This window comes from Lepisma saccharinum, chromosome 15, assembly GCF_977018435.1.
Source record: "Lepisma saccharinum chromosome 15, izLepSacc3.1, whole genome shotgun sequence".
Classification (NCBI taxonomy): domain Eukaryota; kingdom Metazoa; phylum Arthropoda; class Insecta; order Zygentoma; family Lepismatidae; genus Lepisma; species Lepisma saccharinum.
In genome coordinates this window covers 27,541,926-27,565,588 of record NC_139243.1, presented here as the reverse complement: position 1 = coordinate 27,565,588, position 23,663 = coordinate 27,541,926, and positions in this window count along the sequence as shown.

Sequence of the window (23,663 nt, the reverse complement as noted above, 5' to 3'; positions counted from 1 at the left end):
CAAGTGCATCATCCAGTCCATGGAGCTGCGCATGCCCGTAGTGGAATACGAAACTAACTATGCTCTCAAGTACAAAGCAGACATTTTGAAGAATCCCTAAGTACCCATCCAATTTTGCGGTTACCAGTGCGTGCAGAAACTCGCTTCTGGCAACCATTTTGAATTCGACGTGACCACACAGTTTAACAGCATCCGGTACGATATGCCAGAGTTTGTGGTCGTGCTCTTCCAGACAGGGGAGGACAACAACCAAGAAAAAGTTTCGAGTCAGTTCGACAACTGCAAGATCAAGAACATCTACCTCAAAAATGGCAGGAACGAGATATTCTCGCGTGAGAACTACAACCTGAACATTGCAAACGACGACTACCTGAAACTGTACGAGGCATACACAGCTTACAAGAGAGTGACCTCCGGCAACGTGGACGTGTACTACAACCCCAATGAGTTCATAGCTCGCAGACCCATGTTCGTCATTAACACATCGAAAAGAAAGCAGGTGGTTGTTAACGATCGTACCAACATCAAAATCGTGTGCGATTTCCATGACGCCTTGCCTGCCGATACTCTATGCAGCGTCATTCTTATTGCATAGAAAACTTTTGTGTATGATGTCAAGAATGAAAGAGTAACGGAACAGTTTTAGATACAAGAAAAAAACATTTGGATAATTCTATAAAAATTACACTGGCCTTAGATCCAAAACATTCTTCACATATAAAAAAAATCAATATACTATAGAAATTTATGACAATACTGAGTAGTGCCAACTTCTATTTGTAGGTTAGCTTCGCCTGTGAAATATCATATGGTGAAATTTTTGTGGAGTAAGTTGGCAACACTGCGAGCACCCCCACTGTGGCTCCTCCAAAAGTAGTAGTGGGGTCATTGAACCAAGGCCACGACATACATCGTGAAAAGGGGCTCACACATCATAAAAAATACATCGTAGCCGTTTACGCTGAGGGCCCACCCCACCTACAAAAAAGCCCCCAAATACATCGTAGGCGTTTACGTTGAGGACCCACCACCTACAAAAATAAGATTGAGCAAAAAAATAGGGTCAAATGGTATAAAATCAACAAAACAAATCATCAAAATATGTCACAACTGAGGTTAAATACTAGGTCCACCTACAAGGGTTGCGTAGAAACAGCCATTTTTACACTTTGTAGGTTATTTTAACCCGTAAAAGGCTGTAAAAAAGTGAATAGGTTAAGTTATATCACGTAAGATCATGGCATACCTACACAGATGAGGCTCCAAAAATTAGATTGAGCAAAAAATAGGACTAGAACATCGTCGAACGCAATAAAATCCATAAAAAAATCATCAAAATATGTCAGAACTGAGGTTAAATACTAGGCATACCTACAAGGATGACGTAGAACCAATAGGTTTCCACTACTCTCTCACCCGCCCTTGATGTGTTCCGTAGCTCACACTCTGCCTGCACACTCACTGGCGTATGCAGTGGGGCTACAGTGCATCCAGAAATTTTGAGAAGATATAAATTTTGAAATGAAAGCCTTAAATAACTTGGGAAAAAAACTGATAAATGCAAATCTAGCCAACAAAGACACACATTGAATAACTTTTAATACTAAAGTTAGAAATGATAATTACAAAAACTTTTATTGTGTGCCCCGCTCCGAAAAAAAAAACTGAACACTAGTGCCTGTACTCATGCGAGTTCTTTCTATATTTGCACATTCCCAGAACAGAATTTCAATCGAAATATTAATTGTATAACTGTGGTAATCTCCTTGGCGGGTTGCTTATCATAGCGCGCTATGACGGCAGGGGTCCCATGTTCGCATCCCGGCCTGGACATGGATGTTTTTGTGAATATCCCTGCATCAATTTCATCCTATCATCAATTATTCTCATATTGGTGATTAGCCAAACGTGGAAGAAAAGCGAAGCACAATGCACATCGAGTGGTTGATTTTTTAATGTTACTTCGCTATTCTTCGACGTTTGGCTTTTCGCGAGTATGAGTATTAATGTAATGAAATTTATGAAGGAACACATAAGTATCACCCACATACAGGCCAGGATTCGAATCCGGAATCCCTGTTCTCGAAGCGCAGTGCGATAACCACCCGGAAGACAATATCGAACGTGAGAAAGGAGTGGAATTAATAAGAGAAGGAAATTAGGAAATAGAAGAATGATTTAATGAGACACAATAAAAATTGAAATTAAGAGTATTTAGATGTGTGTGTCTGTGTTCTAACTACAGTACAACGTTAAATTGCACATATTTTAATTTATTGATACAGCTCAACAGGCCGAGCCCAATTATAATGCTCTAATTACATAATATTACTACAACATATTCACTTTAATGTTCCAGTAATAATATTTTTAAAATAGTATAAACTCATTGTAAAAATATTGTGTTATATACACTTGAAATTGTGTTGAAAGAGTTGCACACTCTCCATACTGGAGAGGTAGAGAGAATTAACGTTTTCGCTTTGGCAATGAAAGATTTTCTGCTTGGGACGCGTATTGGAAACGGGAACATTGAATAATACGGTTGATAACAAGTTGGAATCGTCCATTATACCGTTTTTTACTTTATACAAAAAGAGCAGGTCATTTACTTGTCGCCAGAGTTATTCTCTGAAGCTAGATTATGGTATGAATCGAATGTTGGATATTCTCCACAGGTTTTGAATTTCAGGTATCTAAGGAACTTTGACTGAATACGTTCTAGTCTATGAATTAAGTCTATTTTTGAAAGGGATTCCAGATTACTGACGCATATTCTAGTTTTGACCGTACGAGGGAATACGAAAGTACTTTCACTGGTTTTATTTTCGTGAAGTCGTGGCTTGACCGGATTATAAAAAAACTAATTTCTGAAAGCGTCGTTCGTAACAACTTCAACATGCTTATTAAAGTTTGGAGTCGAAGGTCGCTCCGAGGTCTTTAATTTCGTTAGTGCGTGTGATTTGTATATTTTGAATGCGGTATGAAAAAAACAAAAGGTGCTTTGCGTTTTGAGTAAGTGACTACGCTGCATTTTGTTGGGTTTAGATCTAGCATATTATTTATACACCAAGAGATCACTCTGTCTACATCTTCCTGTAGTTTCAAGCAGTCTTCTAGTTATTTCATGGAAGAGCTTCAGATCGTCGGCGAAAAGCAACTTTTGAGAATTTTGTATGCAATTATGTAAGTCGTTGATATGTAATAAAAATAAAAATCTGTCAAAGATTGGACCCTTGTGGAACACCAGTCACTACATGGTGTGAAGGGACGACATTTGATTTTCCTATATATTGTAGTTTCCGTTAAAATTTGGAGCAAGGGATATTTTAAAATATCGCAACATCCTTTTAATATATGTGGTGGTATGTTGTCGGGGGCGGTCGTGAAACGGAAATTTGGATTTCAACTTCTTCATGGAATCTTCTACTTCGCTTACGCGAATATTGCGCAAAGTGAAAATATCAAGTTGTTCTTTAGCAATTTCTATTTTTAGATTCTTTACGTCATATTGATGTATTTTTCGGTATAAATAGTTTTTTATCAGCTATTGTCCCGTGTAATGCACTAATAATTGATCAATTGACACGATCAGACACAATGATTTCAAGGAAACCAAAATTTCGTTTAATGTCCGATAAACACGAAACTGGATTTCAAATAGGAATACCCCACTTGACGCTGAACGGACTGGCAGCTAGACTGATTTTGACGACTAGAACGTATTCTAATTACAAATTGCTTATCTGCCAGATGCTGTATTAATAACCAATCAGAACGAAGGTCTTGTCACCTGAAGATGATCTGTGAGTTTATCAAGGAAAAGCAGAAGTTGATTTTGTTTGTGGTTTTTTGAGTGTGCGCTTTTTCTTTTGTTCGCTGCTCGAAAAGAAAGTAACAGAAATGAGGTGTTTTTTAATATTTAGGGATTTATTCATAGCAAATGAGTTTATCAAAATCATATTGAGTATACATAGACTACTATACATTCTCTCGAGCCATTTTCTAGCCCATGCTTTTATTTTAATTTTGACAATGTAGGGATATAACAGAAGTCCTACAGGGTGTCCACAAAGTGGGGGTACCCCTGGTTTTTCGTCGGAAAGTATGTTTAATTGTTGTGGATTTGCAATCGTTCGACCATGATGAAACACATGAAACTTGATTTTAAAGTTCAAGCAGTACCGTCCTTGTCACGTTAATGAACTCTCGGATGCTGATAGGACGTGGCGCCGGAATATCTCCGCAAGACACCTGCCAGAACATGGCGCAGGATTCAACTGTGCTACGATCATGATGGTCTCCATACCGATGTCCTGGACAAGTGAACTATCAGGTACGTGATCACATAGCTATAACAACAACAACAAGTGTAATATCGAAAAAAATGGGGGTAAACCTACTTTGTGACCTCTCTGTATTATATTCTATAACATTGTTCCACAAGTCGCTCGCCTGCGCAATGCCTTGTGAGAAAAAAAAAACCTACCAACAACTAGAATCGTGTGAGGCGAAAACTAGCAGATGAACAAGTACCACACAACTAGTCCAACTGAAAAATTGAACAGGATATCCAGCCATGAATTTCGAGTATTTATGGTAATTTACCACCGCATACTCCGTTCTATTTTAGTGTGTGCGTGTGTAATGCTAGCCAAAACATACATAGAGAAGGAGAACAGACTTTCCACCTGAATAAACTACATTACCGGAAAGGATGTTCATCGCAGTGTGCTGGAAATCAAGACGCTTGCCACGTGTCACCAGAGTTCATTTTCGCATTTCAGATGTTGACCACATGTTTTAATTCAATAACCTCTGGATACGACTCATTAACTTATATGATGTTACGAATGAGAGCGACATCTATTAATTAAAGCCGTCACCATTCACAATTGAATTAGATGAAGGAATCGTCAGGATATGAAACACTTGTTACTTACGACAGGTCTTTCCTAGGCCGCCATGGACACATAATCTTTCTACCTCTTGTAGCCTATTACACATATTAAACCACTCTTGACTGAAAACACACTGAAAATATTAAACGTGTTTTTTTCGTTCATAGATGACAGCACAGAATTATATATTTTTCTTGGTAACAAAAGTAAGGCAGTGATACAAAGCCAATGTTCATTGAAATAGTTTATACCTTGTAAATATGCTCTAAAAGATATCATAAAACAATAAATTGTAGCTGATTGATAAATAATAATTAATTAATTTTAACACTAAATCATCCATAATTGTTCATAAGAGTCGTTCTGTCACAGCTTCCTTTGGTATGCTGGAATACATGTGCCAGTGAAACTGTATGGAGGTAATGTATTTCAATCACAGGTCCTGAGCCTGTGAACGGTATTGTACATTTGTTGCTGTATTCTCAATTATAAACTACCCGTCAGTTAAAGAGCATACTTCGCAGTTGAACCAAGTTATCCGGGAAAACCAGTGACACTCCATAAACAAACTTTTCTATCTTGTACTGTTTTGTAGCTGTTAAGTTTGGCAATGCACAACAGAACAAAAGAGAAACGCACCGTTATTAATTGATTCAGTGGTCAACACACCCTGTTTCTACGCGCTAAAAAGTGACAATAGTTCAGTACAGTTCGGAAATTTTGTCACTCGGAGAATAGGAATTGTGTCTAACAGTGTAGAAATAAAAAGAATCAGCTTTTAACAATACTAACTCCAATTCTAATCAAAATTTATTTTAACGTAACAAATCAAGTATACATCCATTTTTTACATCAGACAGACACTTGAGAAAAAGAGGGAATATAATAAAAATGTCAATAAAATGTTCATTGAGTGTAACAAAAATATATGATTTGGTTAAAAAAGATAAATTATATAATATATTAGTAAAATTCGAAATACCTAAGAAGCTTATTATTATGATAAAAGTATGCAAGAGTGAAATATAAAGTAAAATTCTTGTGGGTATTAATATGTCTGATAAATTTAGAATTCATGATGATAGATACAGTATCTCCGTTGCTCTTTAATTTGGTCTTAAAATATGCTGTTAGGAAGGAAAAATCTAATGAAGGACTAAAATTAAACGATCTAATTCAGTTTTTAGCATATGCAGACGATGTAGACTTGCTAGGGGCATACAATTAAGAATAATATTAAAATATCATTAAAAGCAGCTAGAGAGATAGGTTGGGCGGATAGTGTGTGCGGAAAATCTGGTGTGGGAATTGAGATTTCCCTTGAGGGGACATAATCAAAGTTTTGTTAGGACCAAGATGGGCTCGTGGTGGATATTGTTGGTTCCAACCTGAAACGTCTCCTGGCAGACCATTCTGTTCCTTTCCATTGTTCGGTATTTGTACGACTGTCATTTTTTTCCAGGGGGGGGGGGGGACATTAGAACCATCATGGTCGCTTGAACTTCAAATTGTCAAAGTAGGGATATGAATTTAATCGCAGTGAAGAGCGGCTAAGGTAGGGTACTGCAGAGAATGTTTTGACTCTTTGTTAAAGCCTGATACATTTACCACACATTGACTTGGTTCGTCTGCTCTCTCTACATAATTGGGAATCCAAAATTTAGGTTCTGTCTCTTACCCATCGTCCTTGTGTGAGGTTTCAACACTTATTCTGCACACTTTACGTGGGGCCCATTGCTTGTCCTGGTCATACAGTTAAACCATAAATATGCAACGATCAAAGCAGTGTTTCGCCTTTTTTTTACAGAGGAACCATTGACTCCAGTAGCCGCGATTTGGTACCAAAACTGGAGGGTAGAGGAAAATGTCAAAACTGTAGGACAAGTTTACTTCCCCTTGGTAGATACGATTTAACGGGCAAAAGAGACAAAAAAGTGGAGGGAGGACAACTGAATCCCCTTTAATCTCAGCCACAAGTTATCCCTATTGTGAAAGTACATTCCTTATTTTCCTTTCCAATTTCAAAGAGAAACTAATGTGATTGGGCAAAATGGCTGTTTTTTTAAAAAAAAACATTTTATCACTAGCTTCAGCACTCTTGATTACTAAAAATCGCCTATCACCTTTGTAATGATCTTCAATTAGGCAAAACGTTAACAGAAAAAACAACATTTATTTAACTTATAACTTCATGTTATAAAAACCACACGAAAGACATTCAACAAAGACAAAATACAATCTATCCCCAACTAGACTTGTTCACAGTATATCTTCTTAAATCGTTTATCTTTTTCTTAACTTCTATCAACCTTGCTATCTGAAAAAAGTAGGGCAGATAAGCGTTATCAACTACAACAAATGACTTGCATACTGTTGTGTAAAGTACAGCGATTAAGTCAATTGCGTGTTTCTTGGGAGGTGGGAGCTGCTACAGGTCTTAAGTGTCTTTGACTTATCGCAAAGGGCAAATCCGTGTGTGCTAAAAGTGTCAAAATATCCAATACAAGTTTAAAGAAAAATCCTAAACTCGGTAACAAACTATCCATACTCCTCACAGCAGTATGGATATGAATAACCGGGGAGGAGGAGTGATAGGGATTTCTACCAGGGTTGTTAAAGGTCCAGGAATTTTAAATAAATTCAATTCCGGTCCAGGAGAGAAAATCAGGAAGCGTAAATGGGTTCTGGACCATAAAGAACCTTTTTATCTGTAAAGTATTTCAATTCAGTCCTGGGACCTTTTTTCCCGATCAATTTAAATACGGTCCAGGAACCGTTTTTCAGGAACGAATAAAATACAGTCCAGGAACCATTTTTCAAGGAAACAATACGCAACTTGGACCGAACTTAAATTGTGAAAGGAAAAAGGTTCCGGTCCTGCAGCGGAACCCAATAGAACCCATTAGAATTTATGGGTTCCTGGACCTTGAACAACCCTGATTTCTACACACAAGACTCAAGTATTCTTGCCAACAATGATACATTGTTACCCCTGCCTGGATCATTTCATCATACATTCCCGAATCCATAACAAGAATCATCTTTGTAACACAAACATTTTGCATTACGTTGTCAAACATGCAATTTTTCTTTCAAAATGTATATTTTCTTCTTTTCCAACAACAGTGCATTCGACAACACATCTAACAATTCTTAAACTTTCAGTTTGTGCACAGCTTGTTATCAAGAATTACTCAACAATGCTTAAGTCTTTGTTGTCATTTTTTATACTAATAACTTGAATTGAACAAATTTATAAAATGTGGTTCCATTAATTTATTTTTCTTGTCCATTGCCTTTTGGTTTCATTTGTTGTTGTTGTAACACACTAATATGAATAGTAGTAACATTGTTGTGTTGTAATAAAGAGATCGCGGGTTCGATTACACAGGGCCGCATGGGTTCTGTTGTTTTTATAATTTTGGGTGTTTTACATGTACTTGAACTTGCTGATGCTGAAACTGGCATTAGTTTTCTCACATCAAGCAAGATTTTTTTTTACAATTCACGATATATATATGTGGGTTGTGGTATACACGTTTCAGTGCAATTGAAGTGATTGTCGCTAGATGTCACTGGTACGTTTCAAAATTATTCAACAAGTAATAAAGACGAATAAGCTTTAAATACAGAGAAGTTTTGTTTTATTTAAATTAAGTAATATTTTCTTGCCTAAATTCTGAAAATAATACTATGTAAAACATTGATAAATCATTTGATATTTATTTTATATGTAAATAACTGTCCAAAGGCCAAATTTGCTTCCATGATACGTTGATATCCAATATTAACATTTGGTTGTTCAGTGTGGTAATAATAATAATAATAATAAATTTTCTTTATTCAGCGGGCGAGGTTCAGCCAAGGGCTGCTCTGCCACCTAACCCTTGTCAATATGATAATACATATGAGATTATTATAAACTTATGGAGCAGTAAGCTAAACGTAAAAAATAATAATAATAATAATACAAATAAAAAAAATTAAAAATTAAAAAAAAATGAAGAAAGAAAAAATACATAGGAATTGGTTGCATACAAAAAAAAGTGTAACTAGAAATACAAAAGACAATAGTAATAATAATACAATAATACAATTCCTTTTAGTGAGTGACTTGATACCTTCAGTATGTGCCCCGACTCTGCCATTGTTCCATTAACAGCAGATCTTTTATTTTACCTTTGAAATATAATGGGTTGTTTACACTAGCGATATTTGCAGGCAATGCATTCCATGCTTTGGGAGCCGAAAAGGAGAAAGATGATTTGTAGGCCGTGGTAGAGTGATGGGGTAAATCGAAGTTGTTCCGCTTACGGGTAACATACTGATGGATTTCCCTACGGGAATGCATATTCTCAAACAGGTACTGCGGTTTACCTACTGTCAGTACGCGGCGTATAAAACAGAGATAGTGCAACTTCCTTCTGTTTGCCATGGTAAGATCCTGATTATTATTTTAGGATGGAAGAATATGATCGGATCTTTTTGCTTGAAAAATGTATCGGAAGCAGGCATTTTGCACCATTTGTATTTTTTTACTGAGCTTTTGTGAGAGTTGAGGGCCGTAAACATTATCACAATGGTCGAACAAAGGGTAGATTAATGCTTGGATGAGTCTTAGCTTGCATTCCGCAGGGAGGAAGTCACGGAAACGATTCAGATTCCTAAGTGTTCCATAAGCTTTCCTACATTGCGTCTTTACATGTTCTGTCCAATCAAAAATTTCGTCAAAAATCAGACCAAGATTTTTAGCAGTGTTATTCCTGACAATGGGCAAATTGTTCATTTTGAGCTCGATCTTCATATTTTTAATTAACGACCTTGAATAATTAGAACCAATGATTATGAAAGTGGATTTTTCTGGATTTATTTTAAGACCGTTAGATACACACCAGTTACTGACGATGCTCAAGTCAGAATTTAGTGACTGAAGCTTATGTTCCAACGAAGCGTAATGATCTGAGAAATATAACTGGGTATCGTCTGCGTAAAAATGTGGAGTGAAGAATGTTATGACTTGCTGCAAATCTGCAGTGTAAAGGGTGAAGAGGAGGGGGCCTAATATCGATCCTTGCGGCACGCCTGCTTTCAGCGTTATAGGTTGAGACACGTGAGATGGTGAATTATGTAATACGACCCTTTGACGTCTGTTAAATAGATATGTTTGAAACCAGTTTAATGTTGAAGGAGAAAACTTGTAATATTTAAGTTTGGCTAATAATAAATCATGCTGCACGGTGTCAAAAGCCTTACTGAGATCCAGAAGTACTAAAATAGTGACTTGCTGTTTGTCAATGGCATAGAGAATATCATCCACAACTTTAGCAAGAGCAGTGGATGTGCTGTGTTTCTCACGAAATCCGGATTGCAGCGGGGGCAGTAAAGTATTCGTGTTAACGTAGTTTAACGTCTGCGAATGCACTATTTTCTCGAGTACTTTAGATAGCACAGGCAAAAGACTGATAGGCCTAAAGTCATTGTAAGAAGTGGCGATCTGCTTTTTCTGAAGTGGCAGGATTCGTGCTTCTTTCCACATTTCAGGAAAGACGCCACTGGAAAGAGAGGAGTTAATGACGTGAGTTAGCGGAGATAAAACATAAGGCAAAGAAAGTTTGAGCATATTAGTGCTGATACCATCTACTCCAAAACTATTTGAGCGTATACTATAAATAGTTCTATGTACATCTTTTTCAGTTACCTCAGTAAAGCTAAAATATTGTTCAGCGGTGGAACAGGTTTTGTTCTCGAAATGCTTTATTTGCTGAGCCTTAAGTGGAGGAGGAATTTCAGATTCATTGCAAATTTTACCAAAATGGTCATTAACAGCATCTAAATCTTCAGTGGTATTTATGAGAGAGAATGTATTATCGTGAGACTTTTTGTTGTTAACAATACCCAATTGTTTCAACTCATTCCATGTTTTTCTCCGGTTTAAATTTTTCCCGCCAAATTTGAAGGTAAGATAACATTTCTTTTCTTGTCTTATGACAGTTGTTGTAAAGTTCCGGAGTTCTTTATATTGTTGCCAGTCGCTTGGATTGTTCGAACGTTTGAACTTTCGTAGCGCGTTATCTCTGATTCTCATCAACAATTTAACATTACTGGTGATCCACTGTGCATTTTTCTTATTGTGCTTTACGATGTTTAGAGGTGCGTGCGTGTCAAAAACATTTTGTATATTTGAGGTCAAAAACTCCACTTTATTATTAACATCATCAAGTGAGTAAAGCTTTGACCAATCTACATCAGTTATATCTTTTGCAAAACTTTCTTCGTTGAAGGTATTAAAATTTCTACAATAAACGTAGCTCGCTTGAGGTTCCGGTTTCTGCAACAAGAAATCAGCGTACGCAACGCAGTGGTCTGATTTACCGATTGGGACAGTGACGTCAGTTTTAAACAGTAATTCTGTATTGTCGACGGCTATGATGTCAAGCAGCGTTTTACTTTTTTCGGTGATACGGGTTGGTTTATTAACTATTTGCGTTAGACCAAATGAATCAAAAATCGATCTTAAAAACCGTGTTTCTGGTTTATTCGGGGTGAGATAATCGCAGTTTACATCCCCTAACAGGAAGAGATTATCAACTAGTGGATAGATTTCGGACATTAATTCTTCGAACAATGTAAGTTTTGTGTATGGGACATTGGGCGGTCTGTATATGGAACATACACCAAACTGTTTATTCATGTACTTCAGAATCAAAGTTAATGTTTCGATGCCTTCAGTAATTACTTTCGTCTCTATTGTTCGAACAGTTAAGTTAGATTTATGAAAAACTACAATTCCGCCACAGTTTTTCTTGGTTCTATTTCTTGTTAGCGTTTCATAACCCTGTATGCTAATTAGAGATAGTGGTGTTCCGTCCTTTATCCAGCTTTCTGTAATGACAATCAAATCGAAGTCTCCCTCTTTTACAACAAGCCGCAGTTCGTCCATTTTCGGAACTAGCGATCTGACATTTGCGAGAGCGACACGGCAAAATGAGTCATTGCTTAGCCCTCCCCTTCCCAGCAGCTGGTCATTACCTCGGGGGTTAACGGGAACCGTCCTCACATTTGAGCCAGTGATGCCAAAAGCAGGGAAATTTCCCTCGGCACAGGGAAATTTGAGGGTGAAAAGGGAAAAGGGAAATTTAATGAAAAATAGCTAAAAAACAGGGAAATTTTAACTCATATTTTCGTTCTTTTAAAAAGTTCGAAAATATTTTATTTCAGCGTGTACTTTTTCCAAATGAATAGTTAGCAACAGTGACACTTTTCAGTAAGCTTTCTTTCTCCCTGTTATAGATGACCTTGACCGGTCAGTCTTATAATTGTCGCGTTTCCTAGAAAGGCCTCAAGGCACGAGCCGCGCTGCACCTGGGAAGAATTTGGGACGCGATTTTCAACTTCTTTCCTTGTTCCATCCATCATTTCAGAACGTGTCTTAGTGGCTGTGTGTGTGACACTGTGTGTCCTGTGTCGTTGCAAGGAGAATGGAAGAGGTGACCTGCAACTCCCAAAAAGGTTAGAAAACGTCCTGGGGATTTATCTGCGGATGAAAAGATATCTGGGAAGCATGTGAATAAATTTCGTATTGAGTGGCAGGAAGACCCACTGTTCAAAGGCTGGCTACAACCAGTTAAAGGTAACGAGTGTAAGTGTAGGTGCATAGTATGCGATGTTGTTTTAAATTGCGGAAAAAGTGATCTGGAAAAGCATGGGAAAGGACAAAATTCGATGCGCCCCTGTTATCTTCTCTTGTTCGAGAATATCTGCCCATTACTTCACACTTTTACGATTTTCATAAATATTTAATAATAATAATAATAATAAAGTTTGTTCCTCAGGCAAAACAGGCGTCAAAAGAAAAATATTAATATAAGGCCCCTAGCTAAGCTTTGAGAATGGGTGGGTTTCAAGTCCGACAATCATTGCGCCGCAGACGATTTTTTTTTTTTTTTGATTTGGGGACTTTTTCAATACATTAGTGTTTTATTTTAAAATTCAAATGTTTATTTTAGGATAATTATATTATAAAACTATGATCAGTTTCTAGTATTTTATTCAATAGGGGGTTTGAACCCACTAAATCCCTATACGGTCCTGATTAACAGTTATAGTAATACAAAGATACAGCTTCAGATGTGTTTTGAAAATGGAGGGAAATTTAGGTCGAAAAAGGGAAATTTTGCACTGGTAAAAGGGAAATCCTGCGTTCGGAGATTGGCAACACTGATTTGAGCCCTTGCAAGGAATGCAGTGAAAAACTTTGGATGTTTTCAGGCTTACCAAATATTGAATACTTGCTATTAAAGAGCAAAGGCTTACCTTGTCTCGTGGAACAAATGACAGGTCGGGCAGGTTGATATTTGGACACTGAGGTAACACGATTACATACATTTTCTTCATTACGTCACTCTTAATAGGAAAAGGAATGTACACTTCGCAACATCTTATTTGACCGCCCTGAAAAATTTCAAAGTCCGGAATTCGTAAATTTGGCAGCATAGTGCTTCAGAGCCAACTAAGAGTAGCCAACTTTGCAACATTTCTTCTTCCTGAATGAGAACTCTCGTGATTTTTTTCATTCTTTCACATTCCATAAAGTAAAGATACCCTAAAGCAGTAATAAAATATATGAGTAGACAAAAAAAAATGTTAAGTAGAAATACGAATGTTGAAAATATTTCAAGAGTCTTCGTTCTGAATTTGAAAATAGAAAAATGTATGTGCATTGTGAAACACTGAACAGGATCTCATCCACCTGGAAAGAATTGCGGTCACATTTGAATGCAAGAAGGCAAATTTATGATGATTTTATGCGAAATGTTTAGTAAAGATACCTTGCACAACACCAAACGATTCTGCAAAGTGTGTCTTTTCCTTGGTTCTTGGCGAAAAATGATTCGAAACTCCGGTACAATGTTGCTTCAACTGCGTTTAACGTGTTTTACTGAGCTTCCTGTTGACAATCTCCTGGAGTAGTTGGTTAGATAACAGCTCTTTCTCTTTTTACTGTTTTCGTCAAGATCGAAACATCGTAGGTTCAAATCCCACCCTTTCCTTATTATTTTTTCCTTTTTATTTACCGAGTACGAAGTGTTCTAATAACGTAATACAATATTATATGATATTACTGTAAATATTTATGCGATGCATGCTCAGTGGGGGCGATTAGGTTTCAAAACCGATGGGGCAAGGTGGGGGGGGGGGGGGGCAAGGACAGTTTCTTTCCCTTGGTAGATAATGTTTAGCATAGTGCGGGGTCATCTGCCCCTCCACACTCCATAATCGTCGCCATTGTGCATGCCTCAAATAATGCTTCTACTAATGTTTTTAATCTTTCAGTGATTGGCAGGACTTTAGGAAATATTTTCCATTTCATTCAGCTGTTATAAGTTAACACATATAAAGAACTTACATGTCAACTTTCTGCATCCGGAAATGCTGGACATAAATCGCATAAATATCAACGGAAATATCCAAGAAACGTAGATAAGCATCCTCGTCCAAAGCCCTTTACTTCCCGAAAAAGATTTTGCAAAGAAGTAGGTTTGAACCTAGGACCTTCCATTCCATAAGCAAACGATCCCCCTACACCACACGGTTCACGTTATTTTATGCAATCAGATCGGATCTCACTTTAAACTGTAGGTCCAGTCCCGATTAGCCTTACTATGCATAAAGTTGACTTAAAACACCAAATCAACCAATTCATCTCCTTTCAGAGTGGGCCTTCTATGATACTGTAGTCGGCCAGCATCCGAAAATACAGTTCTGCTTCGCGTATACCAGAGTGTAATTTCATTTAATATTGTGACTAATTTTACTTTTAAACTACAGATTAAAGCGATAATAGTGTCCAGAAAAAGAACCTCAAAGTAGATCTTCACACAAAGTAGTTTAATCCATTGCCAAACATTTCAGTTAAGAATAACATTATGCTTTTCCATTGACCGTATTTTCGATTCATGGTGAATTTGCTAAAAGGACCATGTCAAGAAATCTAAATATGTAAGTTTTACTAGTGAATGCATTTAAAATGCACGAAATAATAGGGGAGGAGAAAAATAAACCTCAAAACTAAATAAAAATGCAACAAAAACTGTTAAAAATACTGACAAATAAACTAAAAGCCAAAAAAGGCCGAAAAATGAAAAAAAAATGTAAAATAGAAAGTGTTTTCCGGCTCTAACTGTAGGGAAACGGACATGATATCAGGTTTAGCATTGTTTTTAAGGTTCAGAAAAAAAGTTGATTTTTCATCAACTTCCGGACCCTAATTAGTAATTATGACCATTGAAAAAGTTGAAGGTAGCTTACTTAAAATTTTCTTGCTGAGGGATCGTATTTTCCCATATCTCCACTTCATAATATAGAGAAACATCAAGTTCATATTTCGAAAATGACTTGGAATTTTCCACCACGAAAATATGTTTTTCAGAGTTTGATGTTCGTTAGTATTATATTTTATGGTTTCCATTGTTTTAATTTCAAACATATTTTATATTTCATACGTTCCTCTCTCTTTTCATACAGTCTTTGGAAAAAAGCTGAAGTTTCTTGTCAAACATGGTGTGGTTCAAATGACTCCTTTTCGCTCTCCTGTTCCTACTTTAAGCAAACAACAAAATACTTCGTAAATAAACGATTGCTTGTTCAAACACGGAATTTTTACACAATTTACAAAATATGACAAAACGCCAATAGACATGTTCATCATTTTTCCCTTTCAGCGTTTCTCGATTTTATCTGAATTCGTTTCCTCGTGAAAATTGCCATGAGGAAATTATAGATATGACATTATGTGTGAATTGGTTTCTTCAAACTGGTAGCAAATTTTAACATGAGCTACCTGGAGAACAGGTAGCGTGCTTGATTCTTACGAGCGAGGGCGTAGGTTCGATTCTCCACATAGGCAGGTTTTTTTTCAGGAGTATATCGTTGGGTGTAAAGTTTATCCACCGTGCTAAGAAGTTAACATTGGTCTCTGTATTTCACGAGAGGAAAGAAAATAGTAAGAAAAAGTTGTTTCGATGATAGGAGGATGTCACATGCCACGTGGAATGCGCAGAATCAAGTTACGTAGAGCTAAGTCTGTAATTTTAGATACCAAGCAGTGATGAATTAACGATCATTATGAGGTTTTGAATTTTTTGTTTGTCACTCACTATATAAATACTTAATTAGTAGTTTCTTATCGAATCGCCTTCGTCGCAATAACAATTTATTTATGTTAATTAGCGATTTACTATTAGTTTTAGACGCATGGTAAGATGGTGGTGAGGGGATTGACAAGTCATTACGAAAAAAGGACATAAAATTACCAATCTTAGCAATTTGAACTCATTAAACGTTCTCCTTCGTTACAGTACTGCACTACATCACTACTTAACATAACTGTATATCTTTTTTTAGTATATCGAAATCAAATAATCGTCCTCCTCCGTAGTCGAGCAGTCTGGCGAGAGCTGCGATACAAGGAAGTTGTGCGATCGCGCGCTCGTACAACTCCCGATCACGCGTACGCGTAGCCAGTGCTTTACGTAAGTGTCTTGTGGAAGTTAATACATAGACGTCAAATGGCGATTAAAAGGGTCAACACACTGAAAATAAATTTCAGCAACATCAGAGACAAACCCACGTCGTCGGGATTACACCAATGGATAAACGACACATTGAAACTAACACCGGATCAGGTCGTGAGTATCGAGTTAGATTACTTTCGAAAATGTTTGTATCTGAAGCTAGTTTCGAAGCTTCTGTGTGAACGGTTGTTGAATCAATCGAATGGATCTTATGTGTATAATGATTCGGAAGGTGCCCATGAGGTTTTAATGACATGGGCGGACAGTGCAACAGTAATAGTGCGACTTCATGTGATTCCAAGTGAATTAGACGATAACCCGATACGAGTAGTTTTGAACCAATATGGAACCATACATACATTAGTAGATGAAAAGTATAATGAAGATCATATATATCCAGTACGTACGGGAAGAAAAATTGTAAAGATGACCTTGACCCGTTCAATACCTTCTTATGTGTCTATAAGTGGAGGGAGGTATTGGGTCACATATAATGGTCAAGCTAAGACTTGTGCAGCGTGCGACTCCCAGGAACACTTCTTCAATCAATGCCCCAATCGACAGCGATCATCAGCAAGAGTGGGTGACAACTCGTATGCAGGAAGAGCCCGAACCACCCTGTATAATTTGAACCGTACAGAAGAAGTGATAACCAGTGAGCCTACCATACTCACAGGTGTCACGACAAAGCTACAAAACGACCCACCTGCACGTGGCAGTGAAGAGACAATACAGGGTGTTCCAGAAATGCCGACCAGCAAAGAGCAACTCGCATCAAATGATGGAAGTACTGCCGAATTTATGGAGGCAGCCCACGTAGCAGAGAAGAATGGGGAAGAAACAATGGACGTTAACCTAGAGGTGCCCCATAGTCCGATGCAGCAGGCAGATGATAATCATGCAGGTGAAGGTGGGAACTCCGAGACGGCGTCCCCCGCATCAGGCGCTCTGCCGAAAACAACGAAGGAACCAAACAAGAAGAAGAAACGCAGTCTCCCTAAGAACGATACGGCGTCGACACGGCGGCAAGATGGCCCTCATCGTTCGGTGTCTCCAGTGTCTCGGCGACTGCGTAGAACGATGAGTGCGACAAGAGAACAGAGTGCGAAATCTGGCGGCGGCTCGGATTGGTCGCTTGAGGTCAATGTGTGATATATGTCCACCATATCCTAGGTATGAAGTGTGTTGTCCGCGTTATAATGGTATTAGGGTTATGTTTGTCGCATGTCGTAGTGAAATTGAAAAAGGTAAATAGTTTAACGTCAGTAAATGCACATAACATTCCCACCGGATACAATAGCCCAGAATCCCACATGACGACCCCCATATATCATTTTGCAACAATAAACATTAACAAGATGAAATCTAGTGTCAAGCATCATGCATTCTTAGATTATATTAAGCAAAGTTACCTGGATGTAATTTTCCTGCAAGAAGTCGGGACCGATGATTTCTGTCTGGGCAGTGCGTATACCGTGTACAACAATTTAACTCACAATTCCCTAGGAACCGCCATAGTTGTAAAAGAAGGCCTACATGTATCGGAAGTTTACCATCACCCGTCTGGTCGTATCACGTGTATCCAAATAGGAAACATATGGTTTTGTAATGTTTATGCCCCATCAGGTACCAACGCTAGAAATACTCGGAACATATTTTACGCTACAGACGTGGCGACGGCATTAGGTGGTTCCCGTCAAAACATTGTGCTGGTGGGTGATTTTAATTGTACTCTAAGAAGACAGGACCAATATCCAGGATTCCATACATCACCTAGCTTGCAGACGCTGGTTGAAGGGTTTAAACTACACGATGTGTGGGTGGCTAAAGGTCCGAATATAGATGGCTACACATACATACGTGCCGACACAGCGAGTCGGCTTGATCGTTTTTACGTTAGTGCACACATGATTAGCAAAATATCTGCGATCAGAATTTTCCCAACGTGCTTCAGTGATCATTTAAGTGTCCAACTCGACATGAGTTTGGATGTACCTTCAGTTGGACGAGGGCGGGGATTTTGGAAGTTCAATGTACGGTTATTGGAAGATGAACAATTTCGTACCGAATTTAAACAAAAATGGAAGAAGTGGGACGAAATGAGCGTACGTCAAACTGACATTATTATGTGGTGGGACACTTTTCTAAAACCTTCCATTAAATATTTCTGTTTAGCATATAGTCGTGAAAAATACTCAGATTTCAATAAGAAATATAACTTTTACTACAGAGTGCTTCACGAACTAACAACACAGGTAATACAAGGGAAGCCAGTGCGCCAAGAAGTGAAACGAGTGCAAGCAGTGCTGCTGAGCATGCACAGAGAGCGTATGCAAGGTTACAATGTTAGGAGTCGTCTTCCGATGTTTGACGCACAAGAAGAAGCCTCGTTGGTACAGGTGTTAGCAGAGAGACGCAGTGCACAGCGAAAGAGGATAACGTGTCTCGATACAGCCACGGGGAGACTAACCGAACCCAAGTTAATACGAAATTACTTACGTGACTTTTATGCAGATCAGTTTAAAGAGAAGGAAGATCAACGCTCCCATCGCAATCCACTGCAAGGGATGGACCTTCCCATGTTAACGGAAGATGACCGTCGCTATTTAGAACAGCCATTCTCACAGAAAGAAGTGTACGAGTCTGTTCACAGTGGAAAAAGAGGTAAAGCTCCGGGAATCGATGGTGTCCCGATAGAATTGTTCCAAACCTTTTGGACAACGGTGGCTCCACTGTTCACACGCTGGCTCAATGCTGTGTTTACGAAGAAACGTATTGGACGAACGAGTCTTACGGGTGTTATGGTTTTGATTCCCAAAATATCTCAGCCCAGAAAGCCAGAAGACTTCAGGCCAATCACATTACTATGTGCTGATTATAAAATCCTTGCACGTTTGATCACCCGAAGGTTGCAACATTTTGCGGATACTTTATTAGGGCCGTATCAATATGTCTATGGTACAAGTGGTAAAATATTTCACATTCTAACTAGTGTACGTGACATCATCACTTCTATGCAAGATATTGAAGGTTCTCAAGCTGCTTTAGTGGCGTTAGATTTCAAAAGTGCCTTTGACTCCCTCAGACATGACTATCTTTTCCAATACTTTGGAAAAGTGGGATGTGGCGATTTCTTTGTACAATCTATACAGAGCTTATACAGAGAAGCGCGAGTTCAGTTATCTATCGACGGTTTTCTGTTGCAATCCTTTTCCATTCAGCGTTCTGTCCGTCAAGGATGTCCATTTTCTTTATTTGCATTCTGCGCAGCTTTGGCTCCATTTTTACGAATGATGCATGAAAAACTTCAGGGAATCAGGCTTCTTGGGAGAGACCACAAAATATGTGCGTACGCAGATGATGTGACCGTAATCGTGAAAGATCGGCTAGACTTGACTCGTATGGAGGCAGTACTTGAAACGTTACGAAAGCAGACGGGACTCAGTTTGAACCAGAAGAAATCTAAAATACTACCCCTAGGGCGTAACCCTACTCTGTGGACTGAACCTGTAACTATACCCATTGTAGATAAAGTGACAATTTTGGGAATAAACTTCACTACGACCATCGCAGAGACTGTCTCCAGAACTTTTACAACTATTCTCCCAAAAATCCAGGCAGTGTTGAACATGAACCGTTATAGACAATTATCCTTAAGCTCAAGAATACAGTATGTGAACATGTTTGCATTATCGAAGTTGTGGTATGCTGCGCAAGTTTTGCCTGTCTCTGCGAAAGTCGCGGCGCAAGTACGAAAGATGATAACGCGCTTCATATGGCATGCACATTTGTTTCATGTCGCACATGAAACGCTATGCCTCCCAGCAAGTAAAGGAGGACTGAACTTGCGCCAAGTGGAGAGACAAGCCTCAGCCTTGTTTCTACAACGGAACATTGAGTTGCTTCTGCACTACCCTGATAGTTTAACAGCAAGATTACTACATACTCTGATAGATGAAGTGGAACTGCGAACACCCATTTATCCAGGGAAGATCCCTTCCCACTACAACTATTTGAGGACAACTCTTGTCGAGTTTTGCTATCTCCTAATCGGTTCACCTCACATGGATGTCGAGGGCATGACAGTGAAATTTTTCTATAACCAATTGACTTGCAGGTTACACCACCAGCCACGAATTGTGCTTCTTCGAACTAATGTAGTGTGGTCAAATGTATGGAGAAATATATCTGCATCTCATCTTTCTAACCGCGTTCGATCTTTGTGGTACCTAGTAGTTCACGATGCCATTGCGACCGGTGCTCGAAAGTGGCGATACCAAATGACTGACAGTGCCGTATTTTCCAATTGTCATCAAGCTGAAGACACTTTACGACATCGCCTTGTAACATGTCCTGCCACGGTAGATCAATGGACGTATTTGTGTAAATGTCTTGGTACTATATGTAGAACATCGCCCGACACATTTACTGTAGATCATTTATTGTTACCAGATTTTGTGTTCTTCCCTCTTACTAAAGTAAGAGCGGTCCAGTTTTTAATAGCTCAATATATTTATTATATTTTAGGACATAATTCAGTGCCAATGCAAATTTCGCTGCAATATCACTACAGTGAGAATTATTACCAAATGGACTTAGCAAACCGCAAAACACTCTATGCAAATTTTTTGCAGGCACTTTTCTTGTAAGTACACCTAATTATGTAATCTCGATCTGATATATGTGTAATGTTATCATAGGATCATGTAAGTAGTCAATAATTCATAAAATAAAGAATATTAAAAAAGAAAAAAAAAGCGGGTTAAGGCGTTCACTCGTCTTGAGATCGTTCGCTGCGGGACGGCGTAGGTTCGAATCCGGCTCTGGTCGGAATTTTTTCGGCCTACGTATAGGGCGTATGAACCCACCATCGTGAGGAAATTGGGAAGCTCCGAGTGAGTGAGCGTAACCTGGTCAAGAAGACCTACAATAACTGCTGGGGGTTCGTCGGGCTGATCACCCGTCACCCCAACACTGGTCTGAGACCTCCACGCTATAACAGGTGACGGCGGAACAGTGTGGGAGGGAGACCAGCAGTCGGTAGGTAAGCCAAGGCCCGTCAAGGTGCTGTAGAGCTGTGGGTTATGTTAAATCAAATAATCAATATTTTTGGCGTCAGTGAAGAACAAACAATACATACCTTAAATAACATTACATTTTGTATCCTGAATACATATATGTGATTTGTGAATTAATCATGATGTGTGTGTTAACACAACATATAAACAATAACTAAAACGAAAAGTTTTAAATGAAATCCTGGTATTCTCCAACTTCTAAGGGACGTTCCTCAAGTGTGCATCGGATTCATTTTTTAAATATTCTAATATCAACGGTATCTGTTCAGCAAACAAAAAAATAAAAAAAAATGAAAGAGGAGAGGGTGGGATTTGAACCCGCGACCTTTCACGCTTGATGAAAAATAACGATAGAAGGGCCTAACTAACTGCTCTACGTTAACTTCATGACGTTATACCCTTAAAAATATGTTGACGTTTATGAAGACTCCCACCTTCCTGTGTTTCAAGCACATCTTCTCGACAAGTCGTGTAAAATATATGTTTTTAAGAACTGTTCGATATTATGCAAGGTATTGTAAATAAAATGTAGCATAAACTCCTCAAAAATTTGCTTCTTTCTGCACAAACGTGATGGCAATTTCCTCCAGGTGGAGAAAAACTCTATTCAGTGTTTCAAACCCCCAAAAGTTCAAGTCGAGCAAGCAGTATCGTAAATATCCTTCAACGTTATTTTTCCAATTTATTATTTCTGTTTGATTGCGTATTATAATAGCGGTTTATAGTTTCTAAGTTCATGGAAGGTGTTAAATTGAAAACCTATCACCGCAGCGTTTTTCGTCTAGTGGAAGGATCTACTCAAAGTTGGCTACTCTCACCTGGAGCTGAAGTGCAATGTTGCTAAGTTTACGATTTCTGGACTTAGAATTCTTTCGGGGCTGTCAAAGAAGATGTTGCGAAGTGTACATCGTGTGGTGTGGCCATGGCATCTCGTGGTTGTCTGAATAGCCCAGATGTGTTTTGCTACATCTGCTTTGAATTTGTTCCCCGGGTACAGAGACAGGAAATTACAGATTTTGTAAGCAGAGCACATTACGCATACTTTAAAATGAAACTAGGAGATCAAGATAAATCGTAGGCCCCACGCAAGGTATGTAGATCATGTGTGGAATCTTTACAAAACTGGAGCACGGGAAAGCGGCCATCTATGCCATTTGCAATACCCATGGTGTGGAGGGAGCCTCAGGATCACAGCAATGATTGTTACTTCTGTTCCTGTGAAATTGTAGGTCGAAATATTAGAAACAAGAAGAGGATAGTGTATCCCAATATTCCCTCAGCAATGAGACCTGTGTTGCACGGTCCAGACTTGCCTGTACCGAAACCTCCATCAAGTCTTGAGTGTGTAAGTGATCCTGGTTCACTAAGTGATTCAGTGGAAGGAAGTGAAATGGAAGATGACATTTATAAGCCCCCTCACGGATCTCGGGACCATATACCGTTCACTCAAAGCGAACTCCATGATTTAGTTAGACCTAAATTTATCTAAAGAATCAGCTGAAATTCATGGTTCCAGACTTAACGAAATGAACTTGCTGGCTTGTGGAACAACATTTTCCTGGTACAGACATCGAGAAAAAGAGTTTGTGCCTTATTTCTCGAAACAAGATTCTCTCGTGTTTTGTTGTGATGTGTCCGGTTTGCTGACTAAGTTAAATTTTCCTTGCCTTTCAACTGATTGGAGGCTATTCATTGACTCGAATAAAACAAGTTTAAAATTTGTTCTGTTACATAATGGAAATAAGTTCACCCTCAGTTCCTATTGCTCATTCTGTGTCACTAAAAGAAACCTACAGCAATATGCAACTTGTTCTTAATAAAATTAAATATGAGGACCATGGTTGGTTGGTGTGTGGTGATCTTAAAGTTTTGAGCATTTTACTTGGACTACAATGTTTATATACGAAAATGCCATGTTACATCTGTGAGTGGGATAGTAGGGCACGAAATTACCACTGGGAAAGAAAAGAATGGCCAATACGGAAAACGTTGAACCCGGGTTCAAAGAACATCGTACAACAACATTTATTCAGTCCTGAGGAAGTTGTACTTCCCCCTCTTCATATCAAATTAGGGCTGATTAAACAATCTGTGAAGGCAGTTAACAAGGA